Source organism: Abramis brama, assembly GCF_963993115.1.
Source record: "Abramis brama genome assembly, chromosome: 22".
NCBI lineage: Eukaryota > Metazoa > Chordata > Actinopteri > Cypriniformes > Leuciscidae > Abramis > Abramis brama.
In genome coordinates this window covers 33,423,916-33,433,915 of record NC_139984.1, presented here as the reverse complement: position 1 = coordinate 33,433,915, position 10,000 = coordinate 33,423,916, and the positions used below count along the sequence as shown (strand labels likewise).

At 36.0% G+C, this 10,000-nt stretch overlaps 1 protein-coding gene across 4 annotated transcripts in view; it reads left to right on the top strand.

The window, feature by feature from the left end:
* The window catches only part of syde2 (synapse defective 1, Rho GTPase, homolog 2 (C. elegans)), a 44,490-nt gene that overhangs the window by 4,242 nt on the left and 30,248 nt on the right, over positions 1 to 10,000 (top strand). The gene's annotated exons all lie outside the window — the stretch shown is intronic.

The following is a 10,000-nucleotide window of genomic DNA, read 5'->3' as shown; positions in this document are numbered from 1 at the left end:
AGTGCAGAGGCGTTGTGTGTGTGTGTGTGTGTGTGTGTGTGTGTGTGTAAACATGATGGTTATTGTAGTTCTAGACTAAATGTGAACATGCATTTACTCATCTCACTTGACTTGCACAAAAAAAAGATCAAATTCAATATTCCTCGAATGAATAAAATCAGTGAAATGCAGAATCAGAATATTATGCAAACGGCCAATAACTAAATATGTTAAATAAAACATACATTTTTATGCATTTAATCTCACTTTATTGACCGATGTACTTGCTTCTGGCCTTCGATGATTCAGTTAAACCATAAGCAAAAATGACTTTAGATACGTTTTTATTGGTAAAGTAAGTGTTAAACTTTCTTCTCCTGCATCTATTCTTCTGTTATCCAGAACATCAGCTGAAGGGTTTGCTTGTTTGCTTTCCTCTACTGTACTCTATCTCTACTGTACACTACTGTACTCTATCTCTACTGTACTCTATCTCTACTGTACACTACTGTACTCTATCTCTACTGTACTCTATCTCTACTGTGCACTACTGTACTCTATCTCTACTGTACTCTACCTCTACTGTACACTACTGTACTCTACCTCTACTGTACACTACTGTACTCTCTCTACTGTACTCTACCTCTACTGTACACTACTGTACTCTACCTCTACTGTACTCTATCTCTACTGTACTCTATCTCTACTGTACACTACTGTACTCTATCTCTACTGTACTCTACCTCTACTGTACACTACTGTGCTCTCTCTACTGTACTCTACCTCTACTGTGCACTACTGTACTCTATCTCTACTGTACACTACTGTACTCTATCTCTACTGTACTCTATCTCTACTGTACACTACTGTACTCTCTCTACTGTACTCTACCTCTACTGTACTCTCTCTCTACTGTACTCTATCTCTACTGTGCACTGCTGTACTCTAACTCTATAGTACTCTATCTCTACTGTGCACTACTGTACTCTCTACTGTACTCTACCTCTACTGTACACTACTGTACTCTATCTCTACTGTACTCTATCTCTACTGTACTCTATCTCCACTGTACTCTATCTCTACTGTACACTACTGTACTCTATCTCTACTGTGCTCTATCTCTACTGTACACTACTGTACTCTCTCGACTGTACTCTACCTCTACTGTACTCTCTCTCTACTGTACTCTATCTCTACTGTACACTACTGTACTCTATCTCTACTGCACTCTATCTCTACTGTGCACTGCTGTACTCTCTCTACTGTACTCTATCTCTACTGTACTCTCTCTACTGTGCACTACTGTACTATCTCTACTGTACACTACTGTACTCTATCTCTACTGTGCTCTATCTCTACTGTACACTGCTGTACTCTCTCGACTGTACTCTACCTCTACTGTACTCTATCTCTACTGTACTCTCTCTCTACTGTACTCTATCTCTACTGTACACTACTGTACTCTATCTCTACTGCACTCTATCTCTACTGTGCACTGCTGTACTCTCTCTACTGTACTCTATCTCTACTGTACTCTCTCTACTGTGCACTACTGTACTCTCTACTGTACTATCTCTACTGTACACTAATGTACTCTATCTCTACTGTACTCTATCTCTACTGCGCACTACTGTACTCTCTCTCTACTGTACTCTATCTCTACTGCGCACTACTGTACTCTCTCTCTACTGTACTCTATCTCTACTGTACACTACTGTACTCTATCTCTACTGTACTCTATCTCTACTGTGCACTACTGTACTCTCTCTCTACTGCACTCTATCTCTACTGTGCACTACTGTACTCTCTCTCTACTGCACTCTATCTCTACTGTACACTACTGTACTCTATCTCTACTGTACTCTATCTCTACTGTGCACTACTGTACTCTCTCTCTACTGTACTCTATCTCTACTGTACACTACTGTACTCTATCTCTACTGCACTCTATCTCTACTGTACACTACTGTACTCTCTCGACTGTACACTACTGTACTCTATCTCTACTGTACTCTATCTCTACTGTACTCTATCTCTACTGTACACTACTGTACTCTATCTCTACTGTACTCTATCTCTACTGCACTCTATCTCTACTGTACACTACTGTACTCTATCTCTACTGTACTCTATCTCTACTGCACTCTATCTCTACTGTACACTACTGTACTCTATCTCTACTGTACTCTATCTCTACTGCACTCTATCTCTACTGTACTCTACTGTACTCTATCTCTACTGTACTCTATCTCTACTGCACTCTATCTCTACTGTACTCTATCTCTACTGTGCACTACTGTACTCTATCTCTACTGTACTCTATCTCTACTGCACTCTATCTCTACTGTACACTACTGTACTCTATCTCTACTGTACTCTATCTCTACTGCACTCTATCTCTACTGTACACTACTGTACTCTATCTCTACTGTACTCTATCTCTACTGCACTCTATCTCTACTGTGCACTGCTGTACTCTATCTCTACTGTACTCTATCTCTACTGTGCACTACTGTACTCTATCTCTACTGTACTCTATCTCTACTGTACTCTATCTCTACTGTACTCTAATCTCTACTGTACTCTACCTCTACTGTACACGTGTGAATCTGCATTACCTTCAGCCTGAGGATTATTATTTCATTTTAGGTGTGAAAGGGTCTTTACATTTGCCCAAATATACAGTATAACTTTTTTATTATAAAAAAACAAGTCCAGCCCAGGTGAAAAAAAGTAAGGTAATGCATTAGCCTACTTTTCTAAAACGGTAACTAAGTAACGCAATATTGTAATGCATTACTTTTAGAAGTAACTTTCCCCAACACTGCTACTAGAACAGGTTTTCCTGCTTGAATGTTGAGTGCAGCTGTTTACTTCCTGTCTCTATGAAGCCCCTCCTACTGAAAAGCACACTGTGCTCTGATTGGTCGGCTGGAGCAGTGTGTTGTGATTAGTCGAGCGCTTCTCCCTTTGCTTTGAACTTTGAGCGTTGTAAAAGTTTGCAGATGTTGTTTATGATCAAACAGCAACATTACACACTAACTAAAGGTAGAAAAGTCAAATCAACCACGCCTTTAATTCTGTGATTTGTGGATGTTGAGAAGAAAATAACTGCAGTCGCGTTGTTCCCTCTGAACAGTGTAAATTACAAATGATTGCGGACAATAAAATGACAGAACACTGACAGAACGAGTGAATCTGTGTGTGAGTGTGTGTTTTAAACTCGAGGCCTGTTTGAACACATCTCAGTGATTCAGGTCGACGCTGACCTGTAGTTGTTCCTCTTTTCTTGTCCTCCATCTCCGGGTCTCCGTGCGTCTTTACAGGAGAATCAGCCGAGAAGGAGAGATCCGTTAAAGAGCTTATTGAGAGCGTTCAAATCCTCCTTACATAAGACCAGCATCACATGCTTCAGTCGCTGGTGAAACGCTTCAGCTGGAATAACACAGGAATAATGATATACTCACACTGTTTACGAGTGAAACCGTCTGGGAACGAGACCTGCTTTTATAAAGCAAGAGAAACGTGATAATGCATATCACAACCATCTTTACTGTAGCGTGTCACGGCAAGACTTAATCTCGTCCGTAAATCACGTCCCACACACACACACACACACACACATGTAAGAGACAGTAGAGCTGCAGGATTCTGGATCAACTGAGAATCAACGTGTGTTTGTTTAAAATAGAGATCATGTTTCTGAATAGACAAGTATAGAACATGGCGTGATTTACTAGAGCTTCTGACTAACTGTTAATGGCTGCAGACTATTTAAATTATATATATATAGTGTTGGGAGTAACGTGTTACAAAAGTAATGCATTACAGGAACATATTACTTTTTGCTGTAACGCAGTAGTGTAAGGCATTACTAATCAATTTTCAGTAATATTTTACTCGGTACATGTTCGGTAACGCTTGCGTTACAACACACTTTTAGCCCAAAATGTATATTGTTAAAAAAAAAAAAAAAAAAACGGGGGGAAAAAACAGCAAGACCGCGAGACATAAACGAATGAAAAATGCAAGTAAGTTATTACCTGCTCGTGGTCAGTCGATAGCCGCGTGTGTTGTCCAAGTTTGTAAATAAAGACTAAATTACCGCTTCAGATATATTTGTATGGCGATTTATTTCATTCATCTCCCTCTTGCTGGTGTAACTATTGTGTGACATAGTCCAGTAAAGCCGTGTTTAGGGCAGGTTTAAATAAATGCGAACACAAAAAATAAAATGAATATATTATGTTCTGTGGAGAGCCAACCCTTCTTCATCCGGTGGGTAGTTGCCTATTACCTTTGGTTTGCTTAGTGTCATTCACAGAATTACTAAAAAATGTTTTGCTACCTAAAAGTTAAAGATTTTTTGTGTCACGCATGCATGTATATTTCCCTCATAATAAATATAAAACGCATGTGTAGACTGATATTTTTCTAATGTCTAAACTCCTTTATTAAGGGAGTAGCCTATGGATATATAAACAGACGTTTCAATATATTGGTATTAAATGCATTTTCTGAGAATTTATATTTCATGTTTTTACTGCAAATGTCACGTCCATGACGCTGGAATTGCCCAATTTTAAAGAATTTATGAGAATTTATCCTCAACTGGTTTTGTGGTGTAGGTCTACGTATTTTATAATGTTCTCACACTGTGACAGGTTCGTGGATCTGAGTGTCGCATATCGTTACAGCCCTAGTCATTTTAGAATGTTAAGTTCTACTTCTGTAGTTATTTTGGTGAAAGTAACTCAAAAGTAATACAGGAGTAATGTAACGCATTACAATTCTGAGACAGTAATATTGTAAGGTAAAGAATTACTTTTAAATAACAGTAACAAGTAGGCTAATGTATAATGTATTACAGTTTGGAAGTAACTTGCACAACACTGTATATATATATATACAGTGCAATGCATAAGTGAATACACCCATGCTAAAGTTGACTAAAAAGAGGAATAAAAAATCATATTTTGGAAATTGAACTTAATGCCTTAATTTAAAAAATTAGGAAAAATCCAACCTTTAAGGACACCAATTTTCTTTGTGAATGAATAATGTATCGTAAATAAATAAATGTTCTTCCTTAAAATACATGGTGCATAAGTGAGTACACCCCTATGTTAAATTCCCATAGAGGCAGGCAGATTTTTATTTTTAAGTATTTTTTTTAATTTTTTTTTAGGATACTATGCATCCTGATAAAGTTCCCTTGGCCTTTGGAATTAAAATAGCCCCACATCATCACATAGCCTTCACCATACCTAGAGATTGGCATGATTTTATTTCAGTTAGCCTAATAGCTAGTTTGATTTGCATTGAGAGATGATCTTATGGAAAGTACCCCATGCCAATCTCTAGGTATGGTGAAGGCTATGTGATGATGTGCGGCTATTTTAATTCCAAAGGCCAAGGGAACTTTATCAGGATGCATAGTATCCTAAAAAAAAATTAAAAAAAATACTTAAAAATAAAAATCTGCCTGCCTCTATGGGAATTTAACATAGGGGTGTACACACTTATGCACCATGTATTTTAAGGAAGAACATTTATTTATTTACGATACATTATTCATTCACAAAGAAAATTGGTGTCCTTAAAGGTTGGATTTTTCCTAATTTTTTAAATTAAGGCATTAAGTTCAATTTCCAAAATATGATTTTTTATTCCTCTTTTTAGTCAACTTTAGCATGGGTGTATTCACTTATGCATTGCACTGTATATCATTAATTTGAATTCGTTATAGGGCTGCATGATACTGGAAAAAAACCTACATTGCGATATTTAGTTTTTCTGCGATATATATATTGTGAAATAAAAACTATTTCACCAGATAATTTGAATAGCTCTATTTGAAAAGAATTAATCCTTCTAAAAATAATTGGGTTGATTTTATAGAGGAGTAAATCTGCTTAGAAATAATAAACAAATTACAAGCATAGATAAATATGTACAATAGAAGAAAGATACAGTTGAAATAAGTTTTTCAGGCCAATCTAACAGTATTCAGGCAAATTGAATAATCAAATGTAAAATAACAGTTTTCACTGTATAAATGAAAAATAAATAATATAATTAATTAATACAATTTATCTTTGTTAAAGCTGCAAGTAATTTTCTCTTTTGTAGTTTGATCACCACTGGTGACACGAACAGCCGGGGTTTATTAGGCTGCTGTCACTTTAAGACGAATGCGCTTATGTAAATGACACGCATTCATTTTCTTTCTGTTTACAACACATAACCGACTGTGTTTAGGAGGACACTCGCAGAGACGGGCATTTTGACTTTTAAGTTTACTTTTTATTTTGACTGTCCGTTTAAGTTTAAGGGTGTGTGTGTGTGTGTGTGTGTGTGTGTGTGTGTGTGTGTGTGTGTGCGCGCAGAAAACAGCGCGAGAGTCCTCTTGTGCTTGATGCCTGACTCGACTTAAAAACACATGCAAATGATAAACCTTCACTCTATGATGATTAAACTTTGCAATTAATCTGTGAATCACAAGCGTTCTGAACCGGCCCGTACGGATCACGGATCAACCGCGATCCCTATACTTAACTTGACATCCTGACATGTGACTATCGCAATATCGATGCTAAAATTATATATCATGCAGCCCTAATTCATTATATATTCATTAAAAAAAATACTCTGAATGAATGATTCAGTGATTCACTCATAAAAACTTCACTCGTTTCATTGCGGGATGAATCTGTGTTTTTGAACGAATCCCTTGAATGAATGAATGATTCAATGATTCTTTTGTAAAGACTTCCCTTGCTTTATTACTGGATAAATCAGTGTTTTTGAACAAATCTCTTGAATGAATGAATGATTCAATTACTCCTTTAAGATGTCTTGTTTCACAATAGGATTAATCAGTGTTTTTGAACAAATCTCTTGAATGAATGATTCAATGACTCACTCATAAAGACTTCACTTGTTTTATTACTGGATGAATCAGCGTTTTATTTTAATGAATCTCTTGAGGGGATGATTCAATGACAAACACATGTTTTAACAGCCACTTGTCTCCACCTACTGGTGTAATGATGTAATCGATAAAAATTGTATTTGAAGTGTCAAGTTTCTTTCAAAAGGTGATTTACTCTATTTTAATCACTACCATAGACATATATGACATATAACTATAAACCTGTATCCCAGTACTTCATACTAATGATCTGAAAAGACAGAAATAATGATACAGTGCAGCTCTAATATACAGATATAATAATGTGCTATTTGAATTAGAAACTAAATCTTTTGAATGGTATTGTACATATTGCATAACTTGTTTTGGACTAATCTAATATCATGTGACTTTGAATGTCATTGATCTGCAAGAACAGTGGCAGAAACATCCTCAGCCTGAACTCGTAGATTAGCAGAACGCTGGTTGTTGTTCATTCCCGAATCCCAGAATTCCCGTGGGGGGAAACCGGCCTCCGGAGCCTGGAATCCTCTGGCGTTTCGACAGAACACACACTGTAATGAGGCGTTTGAGTTTTATTTTCAGGTCTCCTTTTGACCTCTCAAAACACACACTGACTGAAGCACTGGAAGTCGGTCGCATAGTTTCGTGTGAAAGTGTCTGAGATCCACGGCTTTATAAAGCGCTTCTACAGTGTGTGTTTGCGGTTTCTTGTGGTTCAGTAAGTTTGAGTTGGACTTTACATGCACTTTTCTAAGCAACATTTGTCATTTCATGTCCGGATCCAGTAGCTTTTACTGAGATGTGCTAAAGAAGATTGTGTGCGTCATGAAACCCGCTCAAATAAACAGTAGTTTTGTGGCAGTCAGTCCATAACTTTTGCTTCGAGTTCATAATGTTCTCCTGAATGTTCTCAGTTCAATTTTGTATTGAAGTATTTAAAATTGTGTTATTCTCACAGCGAATGTTTTCCAGATTTTTCATCCACTGGAAGTTTTTCAGGAAAACTGTACATCTGACCCTTTTATATAAAAAATATCAATAAATCCATAATTGTATATAAATAATACTAAAAGTACAAGTTATTTTTTCTTTTTACATTTTTTTTTTTCATATTTTGTTTGACAAAATGAAAGTTAGTTGTATAGTTCAATATATAAAAATATTATATAAAATATATAAAAATCATTTGTGTCAAATTAAATATGGAAATGTATTTTTTTAAATACTAAAACTTGTAAACGTGTTATTTTATCATCATTTATATACTATTATAATTTTTATTTATATTTTGAAGTAGTTTTTATTTTTATTTTTCAACTCTATGAATTTGTCAAATTAAATATGAAAATACATTTTTTTAAATAGAAAAATAATTTGTAAACTTAGCATTATTTATATACTTTTATAGGTTTATTGATATTTTGAAGTAGCTTTTTTATTTTCAGTGTTAATAGTTTATTTATTAATTTATTTAGTGCTTTTGTCAGTTTATTAGTTTTTGTTTTTTGTTAAATATTTCCTAAATGCAATGCACGATATATCGGCCATCATATCGGTATCGGCTGATATATGTTCATTTTTAATGTTATCGTTATCGGCCCGGTAAGAAAATTTGGCTGATATATTAATGCCGATAAATAATGTATTATTTCCTTCAGCTGAGACTCTTCAGATGCGCACTGTTCAACATGATGATTATGAATTGCTTGAAATATGATTGGAATCAATTCCAAAAGGAAAATACAGTTAAAATGCAACATATGCAGCGCAAATCTGTCATATCGGCTACATAAAATCATAATGAGAACATTATAATTGTGTGTTTGGGACATGGCTTATAATGGTGAAACTTATGTTTTTGTAATCAGGCTCTCAAAAATAATATAAAAATTTGTATTTAGATTTATCGGCCAATATATCGGTTATCGGCTTTCAAATATAAAGAATTATCGGTTATCGATATCGGCAAAAATGTTCATATCGGTGCATCCCTATTATATTTTATTAACAAAAATGCTTTTCAGTAGTTTTAGCTTATTGAAAACAACACTGGTTGCAAATATTAGAATTTGTTTGTGTTTAATTTCCTCCTGAGGACTTTAAGCAGGTCGTGTCCTAAATCTGGGGTCAAACTCAGTGTCCAGAGACTGTATTTACACTCACTGAGGTGTTTATGTTCCTGTTCACTGAGCTCTCGTACACTGCCAAGACATCTGCGAAAGTGTTTGGAAAGCATTTCAATCTGTAGAACCGATCATCTCTTCATCTTTACTACTAGTTACAGCAGCAAATAAGCATGAACGAACATCAGAAGGAATGTTGAAAGATTCAGAACAACTTCCTGAAATCAATCATGTCTCATGTAATCCATCAATCAGTGTTTCAACCGTGGAAAGACGTTTTGTTTGCGTAGAAACGTCTGAAAAGCGCTAACATCCGTCAGGAATCATTACTGAAAGATATTGCAGATGTTTTCAGATGAATTGCTCTTTTAGTCACTCCTGGATAAATGAAAATGTGCAGCGAGGCGGATTAGCTGAGGTGACGTGATGCTAATGCTAGCAGACAAACGGCTAGCAGTGACATCAGCAGCAATCCACCTGTCACTCAAGTGGCCACGCCCTTAATTATGCAGAACTTTAAGGCTTAATATAATTTAAACGGATGAGTTATAAAAACAATCACTCCCGTCACAGTCGTCATGAAGGGCAAGATTAGCTATACAGACCAAAACCACTTTTTGCACCAGACTGTAAACATGTTTATTTCTGCTGTAAAGTTGGGTATTTTTACATGGGGGTCTATGGGATTGACTCTCTTCTGGAGCCGGTCTCTAGTGGCCAGTGGATGAACCGCAGTTTAACTCACTTCAGTGTTGGATTCAAGAGAGAGAGACCGGAAGGTTGGCGCTTGGGATGGACTTGCATGTTTTGTGCTAATCACAGATTCAATTAATTTAAACTCATACAAAAATATTTCATGGCAGTTTGATTATGCCCTGTTTTTCTAACCGGATGCACTTGCATGATGTGCTAATCATAGAAAAAGACCCCGTAAATTAGCTAAAAATCGAAGCGAAGTTTC